This window comes from Nerophis ophidion, linkage group LG06, assembly GCF_033978795.1.
Source record: "Nerophis ophidion isolate RoL-2023_Sa linkage group LG06, RoL_Noph_v1.0, whole genome shotgun sequence".
NCBI lineage: Eukaryota > Metazoa > Chordata > Actinopteri > Syngnathiformes > Syngnathidae > Nerophis > Nerophis ophidion.
Window position 1 is genome coordinate 21390949 of NC_084616.1, and position 18822 is coordinate 21409770.

General features: G+C 41.9%; 1 protein-coding gene and 13 non-coding genes across 17 annotated transcripts in view; 1 reads left to right on the plus strand and 13 right to left on the minus strand.

Annotated features, from left to right (window-relative positions):
• Window positions 1–18822, plus strand: part of LOC133554362 (gastrula zinc finger protein XlCGF57.1-like) — a 295100-nt gene that overhangs the window by 104970 nt on the left and 171308 nt on the right. The window lies entirely within an intron of this gene.
• Window positions 1290–1371, minus strand: trnas-gcu (transfer RNA serine (anticodon GCU)). Its single transcript has one exon. It is a non-coding gene; the product is annotated as a tRNA-Ser (tRNA).
• Window positions 2727–2808, minus strand: trnas-gcu (transfer RNA serine (anticodon GCU)). The gene has a single exon. It is a non-coding gene; the product is annotated as a tRNA-Ser (tRNA).
• Window positions 4164–4245, minus strand: trnas-gcu (transfer RNA serine (anticodon GCU)). Its single transcript has one exon. It is a non-coding gene; the product is annotated as a tRNA-Ser (tRNA).
• Window positions 5601–5682, minus strand: trnas-gcu (transfer RNA serine (anticodon GCU)). Its single transcript has one exon. It is a non-coding gene; the product is annotated as a tRNA-Ser (tRNA).
• On the minus strand, window positions 7038–7119 carry trnas-gcu (transfer RNA serine (anticodon GCU)). Its single transcript has one exon. It is a non-coding gene; the product is annotated as a tRNA-Ser (tRNA).
• trnas-gcu (transfer RNA serine (anticodon GCU)) lies at window positions 8475–8556 on the minus strand. The gene has a single exon. It is a non-coding gene; the product is annotated as a tRNA-Ser (tRNA).
• On the minus strand, window positions 9912–9993 carry trnas-gcu (transfer RNA serine (anticodon GCU)). The gene has a single exon. It is a non-coding gene; the product is annotated as a tRNA-Ser (tRNA).
• Window positions 11349–11430, minus strand: trnas-gcu (transfer RNA serine (anticodon GCU)). The gene has a single exon. It is a non-coding gene; the product is annotated as a tRNA-Ser (tRNA).
• Window positions 12786–12867, minus strand: trnas-gcu (transfer RNA serine (anticodon GCU)). Its single transcript has one exon. It is a non-coding gene; the product is annotated as a tRNA-Ser (tRNA).
• trnas-gcu (transfer RNA serine (anticodon GCU)) lies at window positions 14223–14304 on the minus strand. The gene has a single exon. It is a non-coding gene; the product is annotated as a tRNA-Ser (tRNA).
• trnas-gcu (transfer RNA serine (anticodon GCU)) lies at window positions 15660–15741 on the minus strand. Its single transcript has one exon. It is a non-coding gene; the product is annotated as a tRNA-Ser (tRNA).
• Window positions 17097–17178, minus strand: trnas-gcu (transfer RNA serine (anticodon GCU)). The gene has a single exon. It is a non-coding gene; the product is annotated as a tRNA-Ser (tRNA).
• Window positions 18453–18534, minus strand: trnas-gcu (transfer RNA serine (anticodon GCU)). Its single transcript has one exon. It is a non-coding gene; the product is annotated as a tRNA-Ser (tRNA).

The window sequence follows — 18822 nt, forward strand, 5'->3', positions numbered from 1 at the left end:
TCACAGTAGACATTTAGAGGTATTAGGATATTGTTTTGTTATTTTTACAAAAATAAAAAAAACAGTAAACTGTATAAATATTTGGGGTTTTGGCACCAACTTTTGGACTTAATCTGACGAATCTAAGTCTATAGACACAAACTGATCATGCTTCTTGGATAAGAGGTAAAACTTTAAGGTCAACCTTGACATGGACCACTGAACAGAGGAAGTGGTCTTCGAAATCACCTATTATTCACATACAACACTGTTATTTCAACCGTTCCTGAAGAACTCTGCAATTTAGCCCCCAGCAAATAACAGGAGTTAGACAGCCCCTGGTCACAGATGCTCCTTTAAGCCTTTGTTACAACTGAAGGAAATGCTAACTAGGCTGATTCTGACTAGGTTGGGATGATAGTGGTTGATCCACAGAGATACGTCTGCCACACAATACCACGATGCGATTGAAGGGAAATTCCACTTCAATGACTGTCATTGCTAGGATTAGTTGGCGACTTGTCCAAAGTGTAAAACACATTCCGCCCAAATGCAGCCGAGATAGGCACCAGCACTCCCCGTCACCCCAAAAGGGACAAGCAGTAGAAAATGGATGGATGGATGACTGTCATTGGCACTTACAGTGGGGTTTCTCTTCTGCATCTCAACAGATGGTTTTTTCACTACGATAGGGCAGTACCATCTTTGCCCAGGTACACCCTCCTTGTGTTGAAGTACAGGAAACTGGGGTTTTGGCAATAGCCCTTGGACTTCATCTGACCAATCTAAGTCCAAAAATAGATCTGACCAATATGAGTCAATGAGCATGAACTGATAAAGTCCAGTTGGATGAGAAGCGAAACATTTTCCAAGACTAACCAAACAGTCTAGTTGCACTGGATTGAATGTCCTGAGATTACAATGAACTGGATGAATGAGAACTTCCATAGACATCGATATATTGAAAGTGAGAAATTCTATGTCGTGACAGAGGGGGAATTAGCTCAAATGGTAGAGCGCTCGCTTTGCATGTGAGAGGTAGCGGGATCGATACCTGCATTCTCCAAATGCTTTAGTGTCATGAACGGTTTCCTTTGATTAAAAATAGGTAAATGAGCCCGTTTTTTTTCAGTTAAAGATGAAAAGTCATTTTGGGGAAGCACTTAGAAAGGTCTGGTAGTCACCTCAGCTCGAGAAAGTCGTTGACACAAGACAGAGTGATACTATGTAACCACAGTCAAAGATTGTTATCCTGATCTGCAATTTCACAACCTTTTGTTCGTTGAGGCCAACTAAAGAGAACAACAGCTCGATGAGGATGGGATTCGAACCCACGCGTGTAGAACACAATGGATTAGCAGTCCATCGCCTTAACCACTCGGCCACCTCATCTTAGTTGACTCTAGTTAGTACGTGCTGAGAGCCTTCAAATGATAGATTTTATGATCCAGGTCTTCGTCACAGTAGACATTTAGAGGTATTAGGATATTGTTTTGTTATTTTTACAAAAATAAAAAAAACAGTAAACTGTATAAATATTTGGGGTTTTGGCACCAACTTTTGGACTTAATCTGACGAATCTAAGTCTATAGACACAAACTGATCATGCTTCTTGGATAAGAGGTAAAACTTTAAGGTCAACCTTGACATGGACCACTGAACAGAGGAAGTGGTCTTCGAAATCACCTATTATTCACATATAACACTGTTATTTCAACCGTTCCTGAAGAACTCTGCAATTTAGCCCCCAGCAAATAACAGGAGTTAGACAGCCCCTGGTCACAGATGCTCCTTTAAGCCTTTGTTACAACTGAAGGAAATGCTAACTAGGCTGATTCTGACTAGGTTGGGATGATAGTGGTTGATCCACAGAGATACGTCTGCCACACAATACCACGATGCGATTGAAGGGAAATTCCACTTCAATGACTGTCATTGCTAGGATTAGTTGGCGACTTGTCCAAAGTGTAAAACACATTCCGCCCAAATGCAGCCGAGATAGGCACCAGCACTCCCCGTCACCCCAAAAGGGACAAGCAGTAGAAAATGGATGGATGGATGACTGTCATTGGCACTTACAGTGGGGTTTCTCTTCTGCATCTCAACAGATGGTTTTCTCACTACGATAGGGCAGTACCATCTTTGCCCAGGTACACCCTCCTTGTGTTGAAGTACAGGAAACTGGGGTTTTGGCAATAGCCCTTGGACTTCATCTGACCAATCTAAGTCCAAAAATAGATCTGACCAATATGAGTCAATGAGCATGAACTGATAAAGTCCAGTTGGATGAGAAGCGAAACATTTTCCAAGACTAACCAAACAGTCTAGTTGCACTGGATTGAATGCCCTGAGATTACAATGAACTGGATGAATGAGAACTTCCATAGACATCGATATATTGAAAGTGAGAAATTCTATGTCCTGACAGAGGGGGAATTAGCTCAAATGGTAGAGCGCTCGCTTTGCATGTGAGAGGTAGCGGGATCGATACCTGCAGTCTCCAGTTGCTTTAGTGTCATGAACGGTTTCCTTTGATTAAAAATAGGTAAATGAGCCCGTTTTTTTTCAGTTAAAGATGAAAAGTTATTTTGGGGAAGCATGCATAAAGGTCTGGTAGTCACCTCAGCTCGAGAAAGTCGTTGACACAAGACAGAGTGATACTATGTAACCACAGTCAAAGATTGTTATCCTGATCTGCAATTTCACAACCTTTTGTTCGTTGAGGCCAACTAAAGAGAACAACAACTCGATGAGGATGGGATTCGAACCCACGCGTGTAGAACACAATGGATTAGCAGTCCATCGCCTTAACCACTCGGCCACCTCATCTTAGTTGACTCTAGTTAGTACGTGCTGAGAGCCTTCAAATGATAGATTTTATGATCCAGGTCTTCGTCACAGTAGACATTTAGAGGTATTAGGATATTGTTTTGTTATTTTTACAAAAATAAAAAAAACAGTAAACTGTATAAATATTTGGGGTTTTGGCACCAACTTTTGGACTTAATCTGACGAATCTAAGTCTATAGACACAAACTGATCATGCTTCTTGGATAAGAGGTAAAACTTTAAGGTCAACCTTGACATGGACCACTGAACAGAGGAAGTGGTCTTCGAAATCACCTATTATTCACGTACAACACTGTTATTTCAACCGTTCCTGAAGAACTCTGCAATTTAGCCCCCAGCAAATAACAGGAGTTAGACAGCCCCTGGTCACAGATGCTCCTTTAAGCCTTTGTTACAACTGAAGGAAATGCTAACAAGGGTGATTCTGACTAGGTTGGGATGATAGTGGTTGATCCACAGAGATACGTCTGCCACACAATACCACGATGCGATTGAAGGGAAATTCCACTTCAATGACTGTCATTGCTAGGATTAGTTGGCGACTTGTCCAAGGTGTAAAACACATTCCGCCCAAATGCAGCCGAGATAGGCACCAGCACTCCCCGTCACCCCAAAAGGGACAAGCAGTAGAAAATGGATGGATGGATGACTGTCATTGGCACTTACAGTGGGGTTGCTCTTCTGCATCTCAACAGATGGTTTTTTCACTACGATAGGGCAGTACCATCTTTGCCCAGGTACACCCTCCTTGTGTTGAAGTACAGGAAACTGGGGTTTTGGCAATAGCCCTTGGACTTCATCTGACCAATCTAAGTCCAAAAATAGATCTGACCAATATGAGTCAATGAGCATGAACTGATAAAGTCCAGTTGGATGAGAAGCGAAACATTTTCCAAGACTAACCAAACAGTCTAGTTGCACTGGATTGAATGCCCTGAGATTACAATGAACTGGATGAATGAGAACTTCCATAGACATCGATATATTGAAAGTGAGAAATTCTATGTCCTGACAGAGGGGGAATTAGCTCAAATGGTAGAGCGCTCGCTTTGCATGTGAGAGGTAGCGGGATCGATACCTGCAGTCTCCAGTTGCTTTAGTGCCATGAACGGTTTCCTTTGATTAAAAATAGGTAAATGAGCCCGTTTTTTTTCAGTTAAAGATGAAAAGTTATTTTGGGGAAGCATGCATAAAGGTCTGGTAGTCACCTCAGCTCGAGAAAGTCGTTGACACAAGACAGAGTGATACTATGTAACCACAGTCAAAGATTGTTATCCTGATCTGCAATTTCACAACCTTTTGTTCGTTGAGGCCAACTAAAGAGAACAACAACTCGATGAGGATGGGATTCGAACCCACGCGTGTAGAACACAATGGATTAGCAGTCCATCGCCTTAACCACTCGGCCACCTCATCTTAGTTGACTCTAGTTAGTACGTGCTGAGAGCCTTCAAATGATAGATTTTATGATCCAGGTCTTCGTCACAGTAGACATTTAGAGGTATTAGGATATTGTTTTGTTATTTTTACAAAAATAAAAAAAACAGTAAACTGTATAAATATTTGGGGTTTTGGCACCAACTTTTGGACTTAATCTGACGAATCTAAGTCTATAGACACAAACTGATCATGCTTCTTGGATAAGAGGTAAAACTTTAAGGTCAACCTTGACATGGACCACTGAACAGAGGAAGTGGTCTTCGAAATCACCTATTATTCACGTACAACACTGTTATTTCAACCGTTCCTGAAGAACTCTGCAATTTAGCCCCCAGCAAATAACAGGAGTTAGACAGCCCCTGGTCACAGATGCTCCTTTAAGCCTTTGTTACAACTGAAGGAAATGCTAACAAGGGTGATTCTGACTAGGTTGGGATGATAGTGGTTGATCCACAGAGATACGTCTGCCACACAATACCACGATGCGATTGAAGGGAAATTCCACTTCAATGACTGTCATTGCTAGGATTAGTTGGCGACTTGTCCAAAGTGTAAAACACATTCCGCCCAAATGCAGCCGAGATAGGCACCAGCACTCCCCGTCACCCCAAAAGGGACAAGCAGTAGAAAATGGATGGATGGATGACTGTCATTGGCACTTACAGTGGGGTTTCTCTTCTGCATCTCAACAGATGGTTTTTTCACTACGATAGGGCAGTACCATCTTTGCCCAGGTACACCCTCCTTGTGTTGAAGTACAGGAAACTGGGGTTTTGGCAATAGCCCTTGGACTTCATCTGACCAATCTAAGTCCAAAAATAGATCTGACCAATATGAGTCAATGAGCATGAACTGATAAAGTCCAGTTGGATGAGAAGCGAAACATTTTCCAAGACTAACCAAACAGTCTAGTTGCACTGGATTGAATGTCCTGAGATTACAATGAACTGGATGAATGAGAACTTCCATAGACATCGATATATTGAAAGTGAGAAATTCTATGTCGTGACAGAGGGGGAATTAGCTCAAATGGTAGAGCGCTCGCTTTGCATGTGAGAGGTAGCGGGATCGATACCTGCATTCTCCAAATGCTTTAGTGTCATGAACGGTTTCCTTTGATTAAAAATAGGTAAATGAGCCCGTTTTTTTTCAGTTAAAGATGAAAAGTCATTTTGGGGAAGCATGCAGAAAGGTCTGGTAGTCACCTCAGCTCGAGAAAGTCGTTGACACAAGACAGAGTGATACTATGTAACCACAGTCAAAGATTGTTATCCTGATCTGCAATTTCACAACCTTTTGTTCGTTGAGGCCAACTAAAGAGAACAACAGCTCGATGAGGATGGGATTCGAACCCACGCGTGTAGAACACAATGGATTAGCAGTCCATCGCCTTAACCACTCGGCCACCTCATCTTAGTTGACTCTAGTTAGTACGTGCTGAGAGCCTTCAAATGATAGATTTTATGATCCAGGTCTTCGTCACAGTAGACATTTAGAGGTATTAGGATATTGTTTTGTTATTTTTACAAAAATAAAAAAAACAGTAAACTGTATAAATATTTGGGGTTTTGGCACCAACTTTTGGACTTAATCTGACGAATCTAAGTCTATAGACACAAACTGATCATGCTTCTTGGATAAGAGGTAAAACTTTAAGGTCAACCTTGACATGGACCACTGAACAGAGGAAGTGGTCTTCGAAATCACCTATTATTCACATACAACACTGTTATTTCAACCGTTCCTGAAGAACTCTGCAATTTAGCCCCCAGCAAATAACAGGAGTTAGACAGCCCCTGGTCACAGATGCTCCTTTAAGCCTTTGTTACAACTGAAGGAAATGCTAACTAGGCTGATTCTGACTAGGTTGGGATGATAGTGGTTGATCCACAGAGATACGTCTGCCACACAATACCACGATGCGATTGAAGGGAAATTCCACTTCAATGACTGTCATTGCTAGGATTAGTTGGCGACTTGTCCAAAGTGTAAAACACATTCCGCCCAAATGCAGCCGAGATAGGCACCAGCACTCCCCGTCACCCCAAAAGGGACAAGCAGTAGAAAATGGATGGATGGATGACTGTCATTGGCACTTACAGTGGGGTTTCTCTTCTGCATCTCAACAGATGGTTTTCTCACTACGATAGGGCAGTACCATCTTTGCCCAGGTACACCCTCCTTGTGTTGAAGTACAGGAAACTGGGGTTTTGGCAATAGCCCTTGGACTTCATCTGACCAATCTAAGTCCAAAAATAAATCTGACCAATATGAGTCAATGAGCATGAACTGATAAAGTCCAGTTGGATGAGAAGCGAAACATTTTCCAAGACTAACCAAACAGTCTAGTTGCACTGGATTGAATGCCCTGAGATTACAATGAACTGGATGAATGAGAACTTCCATAGACATCGATATATTGAAAGTGAGAAATTCTATGTCCTGACAGAGGGGGAATTAGCTCAAATGGTAGAGCGCTCGCTTTGCATGTGAGAGGTAGCGGGATCGATACCTGCATTCTCCAGTTGCTTTAGTGTCATGAACGGTTTCCTTTGATTAAAAATAGGTAAATGAGCCCGTTTTTTTTCAGTTAAAGATGAAAAGTTATTTTGGGGAAGCATGCAGAAAGGTCTGGTAGTCATCTCAGCTCGAGAAAGTCGTTGACACAAGACAGAGTGATACTATGTAACCACAGTCAAAGATTGTTATCCTGATCTGCAATTTCACAACCTTTTGTTCGTTGAGGCCAACTAAAGAGAACAACAACTCGATGAGGATGGGATTCGAACCCACGCGTGTAGAACACAATGGATTAGCAGTCCATCGCCTTAACCACTCGGCCACCTCATCTTAGTTGACTCTAGTTAGTACGTGCTGAGAGCCTTCAAATGATAGATTTTATGATCCAGGTCTTCGTCACAGTAGACATTTAGAGGTATTAGGATATTGTTTTGTTATTTTTACAAAAATAAAAAAAACAGTAAACTGTATAAATATTTGGGGTTTTGGCACCAACTTTTGGACTTAATCTGACGAATCTAAGTCTATAGACACAAACTGATCATGCTTCTTGGATAAGAGGTAAAACTTTAAGGTCAACCTTGACATGGACCACTGAACAGAGGAAGTGGTCTTCGAAATCACCTATTATTCACATACAACACTGTTATTTCAACCGTTCCTGAAGAACTCTGCAATTTAGCCCCCAGCAAATAACAGGAGTTAGACAGCCCCTGGTCACAGATGCTCCTTTAAGCCTTTGTTACAACTGAAGGAAATGCTAACTAGGCTGATTCTGACTAGGTTGGGATGATAGTGGTTGATCCACAGAGATACGTCTGCCACACAATACCACGATGCGATTGAAGGGAAATTCCACTTCAATGACTGTCATTGCTAGGATTAGTTGGCGACTTGTCCAAAGTGTAAAACACATTCCGCCCAAATGCAGCCGAGATAGGCACCAGCACTCCCCGTCACCCCAAAAGGGACAAGCAGTAGAAAATGGATGGATGGATGACTGTCATTGGCACTTACAGTGGGGTTTCTCTTCTGCATCTCAACAGATGGTTTTTTCACTACGATAGGGCAGTACCATCTTTGCCCAGGTACACCCTCCTTGTGTTGAAGTACAGGAAACTGGGGTTTTGGCAATAGCCCTTGGACTTCATCTGACCAATCTAAGTCCAAAAATAGATCTGACCAATATGAGTCAATGAGCATGAACTGATAAAGTCCAGTTGGATGAGAAGCGAAACATTTTCCAAGACTAACCAAACAGTCTAGTTGCACTGGATTGAATGTCCTGAGATTACAATGAACTGGATGAATGAGAACTTCCATAGACATCGATATATTGAAAGTGAGAAATTCTATGTCGTGACAGAGGGGGAATTAGCTCAAATGGTAGAGCGCTCGCTTTGCATGTGAGAGGTAGCGGGATCGATACCTGCATTCTCCAAATGCTTTAGTGTCATGAACGGTTTCCTTTGATTAAAAATAGGTAAATGAGCCCGTTTTTTTTCAGTTAAAGATGAAAAGTCATTTTGGGGAAGCACTTAGAAAGGTCTGGTAGTCACCTCAGCTCGAGAAAGTCGTTGACACAAGACAGAGTGATACTATGTAACCACAGTCAAAGATTGTTATCCTGATCTGCAATTTCACAACCTTTTGTTCGTTGAGGCCAACTAAAGAGAACAACAGCTCGATGAGGATGGGATTCGAACCCACGCGTGTAGAACACAATGGATTAGCAGTCCATCGCCTTAACCACTCGGCCACCTCATCTTAGTTGACTCTAGTTAGTACGTGCTGAGAGCCTTCAAATGATAGATTTTATGATCCAGGTCTTCGTCACAGTAGACATTTAGAGGTATTAGGATATTGTTTTGTTATTTTTACAAAAATAAAAAAAACAGTAAACTGTATAAATATTTGGGGTTTTGGCACCAACTTTTGGACTTAATCTGACGAATCTAAGTCTATAGACACAAACTGATCATGCTTCTTGGATAAGAGGTAAAACTTTAAGGTCAACCTTGACATGGACCACTGAACAGAGGAAGTGGTCTTCGAAATCACCTATTATTCACATACAACACTGTTATTTCAACCGTTCCTGAAGAACTCTGCAATTTAGCCCCCAGCAAATAACAGGAGTTAGACAGCCCCTGGTCACAGATGCTCCTTTAAGCCTTTGTTACAACTGAAGGAAATGCTAACTAGGCTGATTCTGACTAGGTTGGGATGATAGTGGTTGATCCACAGAGATACGTCTGCCACACAATACCACGATGCGATTGAAGGGAAATTCCACTTCAATGACTGTCATTGCTAGGATTAGTTGGCGACTTGTCCAAAGTGTAAAACACATTCCGCCCAAATGCAGCCGAGATAGGCACCAGCACTCCCCGTCACCCCAAAAGGGACAAGCAGTAGAAAATGGATGGATGGATGACTGTCATTGGCACTTACAGTGGGGTTGCTCTTCTGCATCTCAACAGATGGTTTTCTCACTACGATAGGGCAGTACCATCTTTGCCCAGGTACACCCTCCTTGTGTTGAAGTACAGGAAACTGGGGTTTTGGCAATAGCCCTTGGACTTCATCTGACCAATCTAAGTCCAAAAATAGATCTGACCAATATGAGTCAATGAGCATGAACTGATAAAGTCCAGTTGGATGAGAAGCGAAACATTTTCCAAGACTAACCAAACAGTCTAGTTGCACTGGACTGAATGCCCTGAGATTACAATGAACTGGATGAATGAGAACTTCCATAGACATCGATATATTGAAAGTGAGAAATTCTATGTCCTGACAGAGGGGGAATTAGCTCAAATGGTAGAGCGCTCGCTTTGCATGTGAGAGGTAGCGGGATCGATACCTGCAGTCTCCAGTTGCTTTAGTGTCATGAACGGTTTCCTTTGATTAAAAATAGGTAAATGAGCCCGTTTTTTTTCAGTTAAAGATGAAAAGTTATTTTGGGGAAGCATGCATAAAGGTCTGGTAGTCACCTCAGCTCGAGAAAGTCGTTGACACAAGACAGAGTGATACTATGTAACCACAGTCAAAGATTGTTATCCTGATCTGCAATTTCACAACCTTTTGTTCGTTGAGGCCAACTAAAGAGAACAACAGCTCGATGAGGATGGGATTCGAACCCACGCGTGTAGAACACAATGGATTAGCAGTCCATCGCCTTAACCACTCGGCCACCTCATCTTAGTTGACTCTAGTTAGTACGTGCTGAGAGCCTTCAAATGATAGATTTTATGATCCAGGTCTTCGTCACACTAGACATTTAGAGGTATTAGGATATTGTTTTGTTATTTTTACAAAAATAAAAAAAACAGTAAACTGTATAAATATTTGGGGTTTTGGCACCAACTTTTGGACTTAATCTGACGAATCTAAGTCTATAGACACAAACTGATCATGCTTCTTGGATAAGAGGTAAAACTTTAAGGTCAACCTTGACATGGACCACTGAACAGAGGAAGTGGTCTTCGAAATCACCTATTATTCACTTACAACACTGTTATTTCAACCGTTCCTGAAGAACTCTGCAATTTAGCCCCCAGCAAATAACAGGAGTTAGACAGCCCCTGGTCACAGATGCTCCTTTAAGCCTTTGTTACAACTGAAGGAAATGCTAACAAGGGTGATTCTGACTAGGTTGGGATGATAGTGGTTGATCCACAGAGATACGTCTGCCACACAATACCACGATGCGATTGAAGGGAAATTCCACTTCAATGACTGTCATTGCTAGGATTAGTTGGCGACTTGTCCAAAGTGTAAAACACATTCCGCCCAAATGCAGCCGAGATAGGCACCAGCACTCCCCGTCACCCCAAAAGGGACAAGCAGTAGAAAATGGATGGATGGATGACTGTCATTGGCACTTACAGTGGGGTTTCTCTTCTGCATCTCAACAGATGGTTTTTTCACTACGATAGGGCAGTACCATCTTTGCCCAGGTACACCCTCCTTGTGTTGAAGTACAGGAAACTGGGGTTTTGGCAATAGCCCTTGGACTTCATCTGACCAATCTAAGTCCAAAAATAGATCTGACCAATATGAGTCAATGAGCATGAACTGATAAAGTCCAGTTGGATGAGAAGCGAAACATTTTCCAAGACTAACCAAACAGTCTAGTTGCACTGGATTGAATGCCCTGAGATTACAATGAACTGGATGAATGAGAACTTCCATAGACATCGATATATTGAAAGTGAGAAATTCTATGTCCTGACAGAGGGGGAATTAGCTCAAATGGTAGAGCGCTCGCTTTGCATGTGAGAGGTAGCGGGATCGATACCTGCATTCTCCAAATGCTTTAGTGTCATGAACGGTTTCCTTTGATTAAAAATAGGTAAATGAGCCCGTTTTTTTTCAGTTAAAGATGAAAAGTCATTTTGGGGAAGCATGCAGAAAGGTCTGGTAGTCACCTCAGCTCGAGAAAGTCGTTGACACAAGACAGAGTGATACTATGTAACCACAGTCAAAGATTGTTATCCTGATCTGCAATTTCACAACCTTTTGTTCGTTGAGGCCAACTAAAGAGAACAACAGCTCGATGAGGATGGGATTCGAACCCACGCGTGTAGAACACAATGGATTAGCAGTCCATCGCCTTAACCACTCGGCCACCTCATCTTAGTTGACTCTAGTTAGTACGTGCTGAGAGCCTTCAAATGATAGATTTTATGATCCAGGTCTTCGTCACAGTAGACATTTAGAGGTATTAGGATATTGTTTTGTTATTTTTACAAAAATAAAAAAAACAGTAAACTGTATAAATATTTGGGGTTTTGGCACCAACTTTTGGACTTAATCTGACGAATCTAAGTCTATAGACACAAACTGATCATGCTTCTTGGATAAGAGGTAAAACTTTAAGGTCAACCTTGACATGGACCACTGAACAGAGGAAGTGGTCTTCGAAATCACCTATTATTCACATACAACACTGTTATTTCAACCGTTCCTGAAGAACTCTGCAATTTAGCCCCCAGCAAATAACAGGAGTTAGACAGCCCCTGGTCACAGATGCTCCTTTAAGCCTTTGTTACAACTGAAGGAAATGCTAACTAGGCTGATTCTGACTAGGTTGGGATGATAGTGGTTGATCCACAGAGATACGTCTGCCACACAATACCACGATGCGATTGAAGGGAAATTCCACTTCAATGACTGTCATTGCTAGGATTAGTTGGCGACTTGTCCAAAGTGTAAAACACATTCCGCCCAAATGCAGCCGAGATAGGCACCAGCACTCCCCGTCACCCCAAAAGGGACAAGCAGTAGAAAATGGATGGATGGATGACTGTCATTGGCACTTACAGTGGGGTTTCTCTTCTGCATCTCAACAGATGGTTTTCTCACTACGATAGGGCAGTACCATCTTTGCCCAGGTACACCCTCCTTGTGTTGAAGTACAGGAAACTGGGGTTTTGGCAATAGCCCTTGGACTTCATCTGACCAATCTAAGTCCAAAAATAGATCTGACCAATATGAGTCAATGAGCATGAACTGATAAAGTCCAGTTGGATGAGAAGCGAAACATTTTCCAAGACTAACCAAACAGTCTAGTTGCACTGGATTGAATGCCCTGAGATTACAATGAACTGGATGAATGAGAACTTCCATAGACATCGATATATTGAAAGTGAGAAATTCTATGTCCTGACAGAGGGGGAATTAGCTCAAATGGTAGAGCGCTCGCTTTGCATGTGAGAGGTAGCGGGATCGATACCTGCAGTCTCCAGTTGCTTTAGTGTCATGAACGGTTTCCTTTGATTAAAAATAGGTAAATGAGCCCGTTTTTTTTCAGTTAAAGATGAAAAGTTATTTTGGGGAAGCATGCATAAAGGTCTGGTAGTCACCTCAGCTCGAGAAAGTCGTTGACACAAGACAGAGTGATACTATGTAACCACAGTCAAAGATTGTTATCCTGATCTGCAATTTCACAACCTTTTGTTCGTTGAGGCCAACTAAAGAGAACAACAACTCGATGAGGATGGGATTCGAACCCACGCGTGTAGAACACAATGGATTAGCAGTCCATCGCCTTAACCACTCGGCCACCTCATCTTAGTTGACTCTAGTTAGTACGTGCTGAGAGCCTTCAAATGATAGATTTTATGATCCAGGTCTTCGTCACAGTAGACATTTAGAGGTATTAGGATATTGTTTTGTTATTTTTACAAAAATAAAAAAAACAGTAAACTGTATAAATATTTGGGGTTTTGGCACCAACTTTTGGACTTAATCTGACGAATCTAAGTCTATAGACACAAACTGATCATGCTTCTTGGATAAGAGGTAAAACTTTAAGGTCAACCTTGACATGGACCACTGAACAGAGGAAGTGGTCTTCGAAATCACCTATTATTCACGTACAACACTGTTATTTCAACCGTTCCTGAAGAACTCTGCAATTTAGCCCCCAGCAAATAACAGGAGTTAGACAGCCCCTGGTCACAGATGCTCCTTTAAGCCTTTGTTACAACTGAAGGAAATGCTAACAAGGGTGATTCTGACTAGGTTGGGATGATAGTGGTTGATCCACAGAGATACGTCTGCCACACAATACCACGATGCGATTGAAGGGAAATTCCACTTCAATGACTGTCATTGCTAGGATTAGTTGGCGACTTGTCCAAAGTGTAAAACACATTCCGCCCAAATGCAGCCGAGATAGGCACCAGCACTCCCCGTCACCCCAAAAGGGACAAGCAGTAGAAAATGGATGGATGGATGACTGTCATTGGCACTTACAGTGGGGTTTCTCTTCTGCATCTCAACAGATGGTTTTTTCACTACGATAGGGCAGTACCATCTTTGCCCAGGTACACCCTCCTTGTGTTGAAGTACAGGAAACTGGGGTTTTGGCAATAGCCCTTGGACTTCATCTGACCAATCTAAGTCCAAAAATAGATCTGACCAATATGAGTCAATGAGCATGAACTGATAAAGTCCAGTTGGATGAGAAGCGAAACATTTTCCAAGACTAACCAAACAGTCTAGTTGCACTGGATTGAATGTCCTGAGATTACAATGAACTGGATGAATGAGAACTTCCATAGACATCGATATATTGAAAGTGAGAAATTCTATGTCGTGACAGAGGGGGAATTAGCTCAAATGGTAGAGCGCTCGCTTTGCATGTGAGAGGTAGCGGGATCGATACCTGCATTCTCCAAATGCTTTAGTGTCATGAACGGTTTCCTTTGATTAAAAATAGGTAAATGAGCCCGTTTTTTTTCAGTTAAAGATGAAAAGTCATTTTGGGGAAGCATGCAGAAAGGTCTGGTAGTCACCTCAGCTCGAGAAAGTCGTTGACACAAGACAGAGTGATACTATGTAACCACAGTCAAAGATTGTTATCCTGATCTGCAATTTCACAACCTTTTGTTCGTTGAGGCCAACTAAAGAGAACAACAGCTCGATGAGGATGGGATTCGAACCCACGCGTGTAGAACACAATGGATTAGCAGTCCATCGCCTTAACCACTCGGCCACCTCATCTTAGTTGACTCTAGTTAGTACGTGCTGAGAGCCTTCAAATGATAGATTTTATGATCCAGGTCTTCGTCACAGTAGACATTTAGAGGTATTAGGATATTGTTTTGTTATTTTTACAAAAATAAAAAAAACAGTAAACTGTATAAATATTTGGGGTTTTGGCACCAACTTTTGGACTTAATCTGACGAATCTAAGTCTATAGACACAAACTGATCATGCTTCTTGGATAAGAGGTAAAACTTTAAGGTCAACCTTGACATGGACCACTGAACAGAGGAAGTGGTCTTCGAAATCACCTATTATTCACATACAACACTGTTATTTCAACCGTTCCTGAAGAACTCTGCAATTTAGCCCCCAGCAAATAACAGGAGTTAGACAGCCCCTGGTCACAGATGCTCCTTTAAGCCTTTGTTACAACTGAAGGAAATGCTAACTAGGCTGATTCTGACTAGGTTGGGATGATAGTGGTTGATCCACAGAGATACGTCTGCCACACAATACCACGATGCGATTGAAGGGAAATTCCACTTCAATGACTGTCATTGCTAGGATTAGTTGGCGACTTGTCCAAAGTGTAAAACACATTCCGCCCAAATGCAGCCGAGATAGGCACCAGCACTCCCCGTCACCCCAAAAGGGACAAGCAGTAGAAAATGGATGGATGGATGACTGTCATTGGCACTTACAGTGGGGTTTCTCTTCTGCATCTCAACAGATGGTTTTCTCACTACGATAGGGCAGTACCATCTTTGCCCAGGTACACCCTCCTTGTGTTGAAGTACAGGAAACTGGGGTTTTGGCAATAGCCCTTGGACTTCATCTGACCAATCTAAGTCCAAAAATAAATCTGACCAATATGAGTCAATGAGCATGAACTGATAAAGTCCAGTTGGATGAGAAGCGAAACATTTTCCAAGACTAACCAAACAGTCTAGTTGCACTGGATTGAATGCCCTGAGATTACAATGAACTGGATGAATGAGAACTTCCATAGACATCGATATATTGAAAGTGAGAAATTCTATGTCCTGACAGAGGGGGAATTAGCTCAAATGGTAGAGCGCTCGCTTTGCATGTGAGAGGTAGCGGGATCGATACCTGCATTCTCCAGTTGCTTTAGTGTCATGAACGGTTTCCTTTGATTAAAAATAGGTAAATGAGCCCGTTTTTTTTCAGTTAAAGATGAAAAGTTATTTTGGGGAAGCATGCAGAAAGGTCTGGTAGTCATCTCAGCTCGAGAAAGTCGTTGACACAAGACAGAGTGATACTATGTAACCACAGTCAAAGATTGTTATCCTGATCTGCAATTTCACAACCTTTTGTTCGTTGAGGCCAACTAAAGAGAACAACAACTCGATGAGGATGGGATTCGAACCCACGCGTGTAGAACACAATGGATTAGCAGTCCATCGCCTTAACCACTCGGCCACCTCATCTTAGTTGACTCTAGTTAGTACGTGCTGAGAGCCTTCAAATGATAGATTTTATGATCCAGGTCTTCGTCACAGTAGACATTTAGAGGTATTAGGATATTGTTTTGTTATTTTTACAAAAATAAAAAAAACAGTAAACTGTATAAATATTTGGGGTTTTGGCACCAACTTTTGGACTTAATCTGACGAATCTAAGTCTATAGACACAAATTGATCATGCTTCTTGGATAAGAGGTAAAACTTTAAGGTCAACCTTGACATGGACCACTGAACAGAGGAAGTGGTCTTCGAAATCACCTATTATTCACATACAACACTGTTATTTCAACCGTTCCTGAAGAACTCTGCAATTTAGCCCCCAGCAAATAACAGGAGTTAGACAGCCCCTGGTCACAGATGCTCCTTTAAGCCTTTGTTACAACTGAAGGAAATGCTAACTAGGCTGATTCTGACTAGGTTGGGATGATAGTGGTTGATCCACAGAGATACGTCTGCCACACAATACCACGATGCGATTGAAGGGAAATTCCACTTCAATGACTGTCATTGCTAGGATTAGTTGGCGACTTGTCCAAAGTGTAAAACACATTCCGCCCAAATGCAGCCGAGATAGGCACCAGCACTCCCCGTCACCCCAAAAGGGACAAGCAGTAGAAAATGGATGGATGGATGACTGTCATTGGCACTTACAGTGGGGTTTCTCTTCTGCATCTCAACAGATGGTTTTTTCACTACGATAGGGCAGTACCATCTTTGCCCAGGTACACCCTCCTTGTGTTGAAGTACAGGAAACTGGGGTTTTGGCAATAGCCCTTGGACTTCATCTGACCAATCTAAGTCCAAAAATAGATCTGACCAATATGAGTCAATGAGCATGAACTGATAAAGTCCAGTTGGATGAGAAGCGAAACATTTTCCAAGACTAACCAAACAGTCTAGTTGCACTGGATTGAATGTCCTGAGATTACAATGAACTGGATGAATGAGAACTTCCATAGACATCGATATATTGAAAGTGAGAAATTCTATGTCGTGACAGAGGGGGAATTAGCTCAAACGGTAGAGCGCTCGCTTTGCATGTGAGAGGTAGCGGGATCGATACCTGCATTCTCCAAATGCTTTAGTGTCATGAACGGTTTCCTTTGATTAAAAATAGGTAAATGAGCCCGTTTTTTTTCAGTTAAAGATGAAAAGTCATTTTGGGGAAGCATGCAGAAAGGTCTGGTAGTCACCTCAGCTCGAGAAAGTCGTTGACACAAGACAGAGTGATACTATGTAACCACAGTCAAAGATTGTTATCCTGATCTGCAATTTCACAACCTTTTGTTCGTTGAGGCCAACTAAAGAGAACAACAGCTCGATGAGGATGGGATTCGAACCCACGCGTGTAGAACACAATGGATTAGCAGTCCATCGCCTTAACCACTCGGCCACCTCATCTTAGTTGACTCTAGTTAGTACGTGCTGAGAGCCTTCAAATGATAGATTTTATGATCCAGGTCTTCGTCACAGTAGACATTTAGAGGTATTAGGATATTGTTTTGTTATTTTTACAAAAATAAAAAAAACAGTAAACTGTATAAATATTTGGGGTTTTGGCACCAACTTTTGGACTTAATCTGACGAATCTAAGTCTATAGACACAAACTGATCATGCTTCTTGGATAAGAGGTAAAACTTTAAGGTCAACCTTGACATGGACCACTGAACAGAGGAAGTGGTCTTCGAAATCACCTATTATTCACATACAACACTGTTATTTCAACCGTTCCTGAAGAACTCTGCAATTTAGCCCCCAGCAAATAACAGGAGTTAGACAGCCCCTGGTCACAGATGCTCCTTTAAGCCTTTGTTACAACTGAAGGAAATGCTAACTAGGCTGATTCTGACTAGGTTGGGATGATAGTGGTTGATCCACAGAGATACGTCTGCCACACAATACCACGATGCGATTGAAGGGAAATTCCACTTCAATGACTGTCATTGCTAGGATTAGTTGGCGACTTGTCCAAAGTGTAAAACACATTCCGCCCAAATGCAGCCGAGATAGGCACCAGCACTCCCCGTCACCCCAAAAGGGACAAGCAGTAGAAAATGGATGGATGGATGACTGTCATTGGCACTTACAGTGGGGTTTCTCTTCTGCATCTCAACAGATGGCAATAGCCCTTGGACTTCATCTGACCAATCTAAGTCCAAAAATAGATCTGACCAATATGAGTCAATGAGCATGAACTGATAAAGTCCAGTTGGATGAGAAGCGAAACATTTTCCAAGACTAACCAAACAGTCTAGTTGCACTGGATTGAATGCCCTGAGATTACAATGAACTGGATGAATGAGAACTTCCATAGACATCGATATATTGAAAGTGAGAAATTCTATGTCCTGACAGAGGGGGAATTAGCTCAAATGGTAGAGCGCTCGCTTTGCATGTGAGAGGTAGCGGGATCGATACCTGCATTCTCCAGTTGCTTTAGTGTCATGAATGGTTTCCTTTGATTAAAAATAGGTTAATGAGCCCGTTTTTTTTCAGTTAAAGATGAAAAGTTATTTTGGGGAAGCATGCAGAAAGGTCTGGTAGTCACCTCAGCTCGAGAAAGTCGTTGACACAAGACAGAGTGATACTATGTAACCACAGTCAAAGATTGTTATCCTGATCTGCAATTTCACAACCTTTTGTTCGTTGAGGCCAACTAAAGAGAACAACAGCTCGATGAGGATGGGATTCGAACCCACGCGTATAGAACACAATGGATTAGCAGTCCATCGCCTTAAACACTCGGCCACCTCATTTTAGTCGACTCTAGTTAGTACGTACTGAGAGCCTTCAAATGATAGATTTTATGATCCAGGTCTTCGTCACAGTAGACATTTAGAGGTATTAGGATATTGTTTTGTTATTTTTACAAAAATAAAAAAAACAGTAAACTGTATAAATATTTGGGGTTTTGGCACCAACTTTTGTACTTAATCTGACAAATCTAAGTCTATAGACACAAACTGATCATGCTTCTTGGATAAGAGGTAAAACTTTAAGGTCAACCTTGACATGGACCACTGAACAGAGGAAGTGGTCTTCGA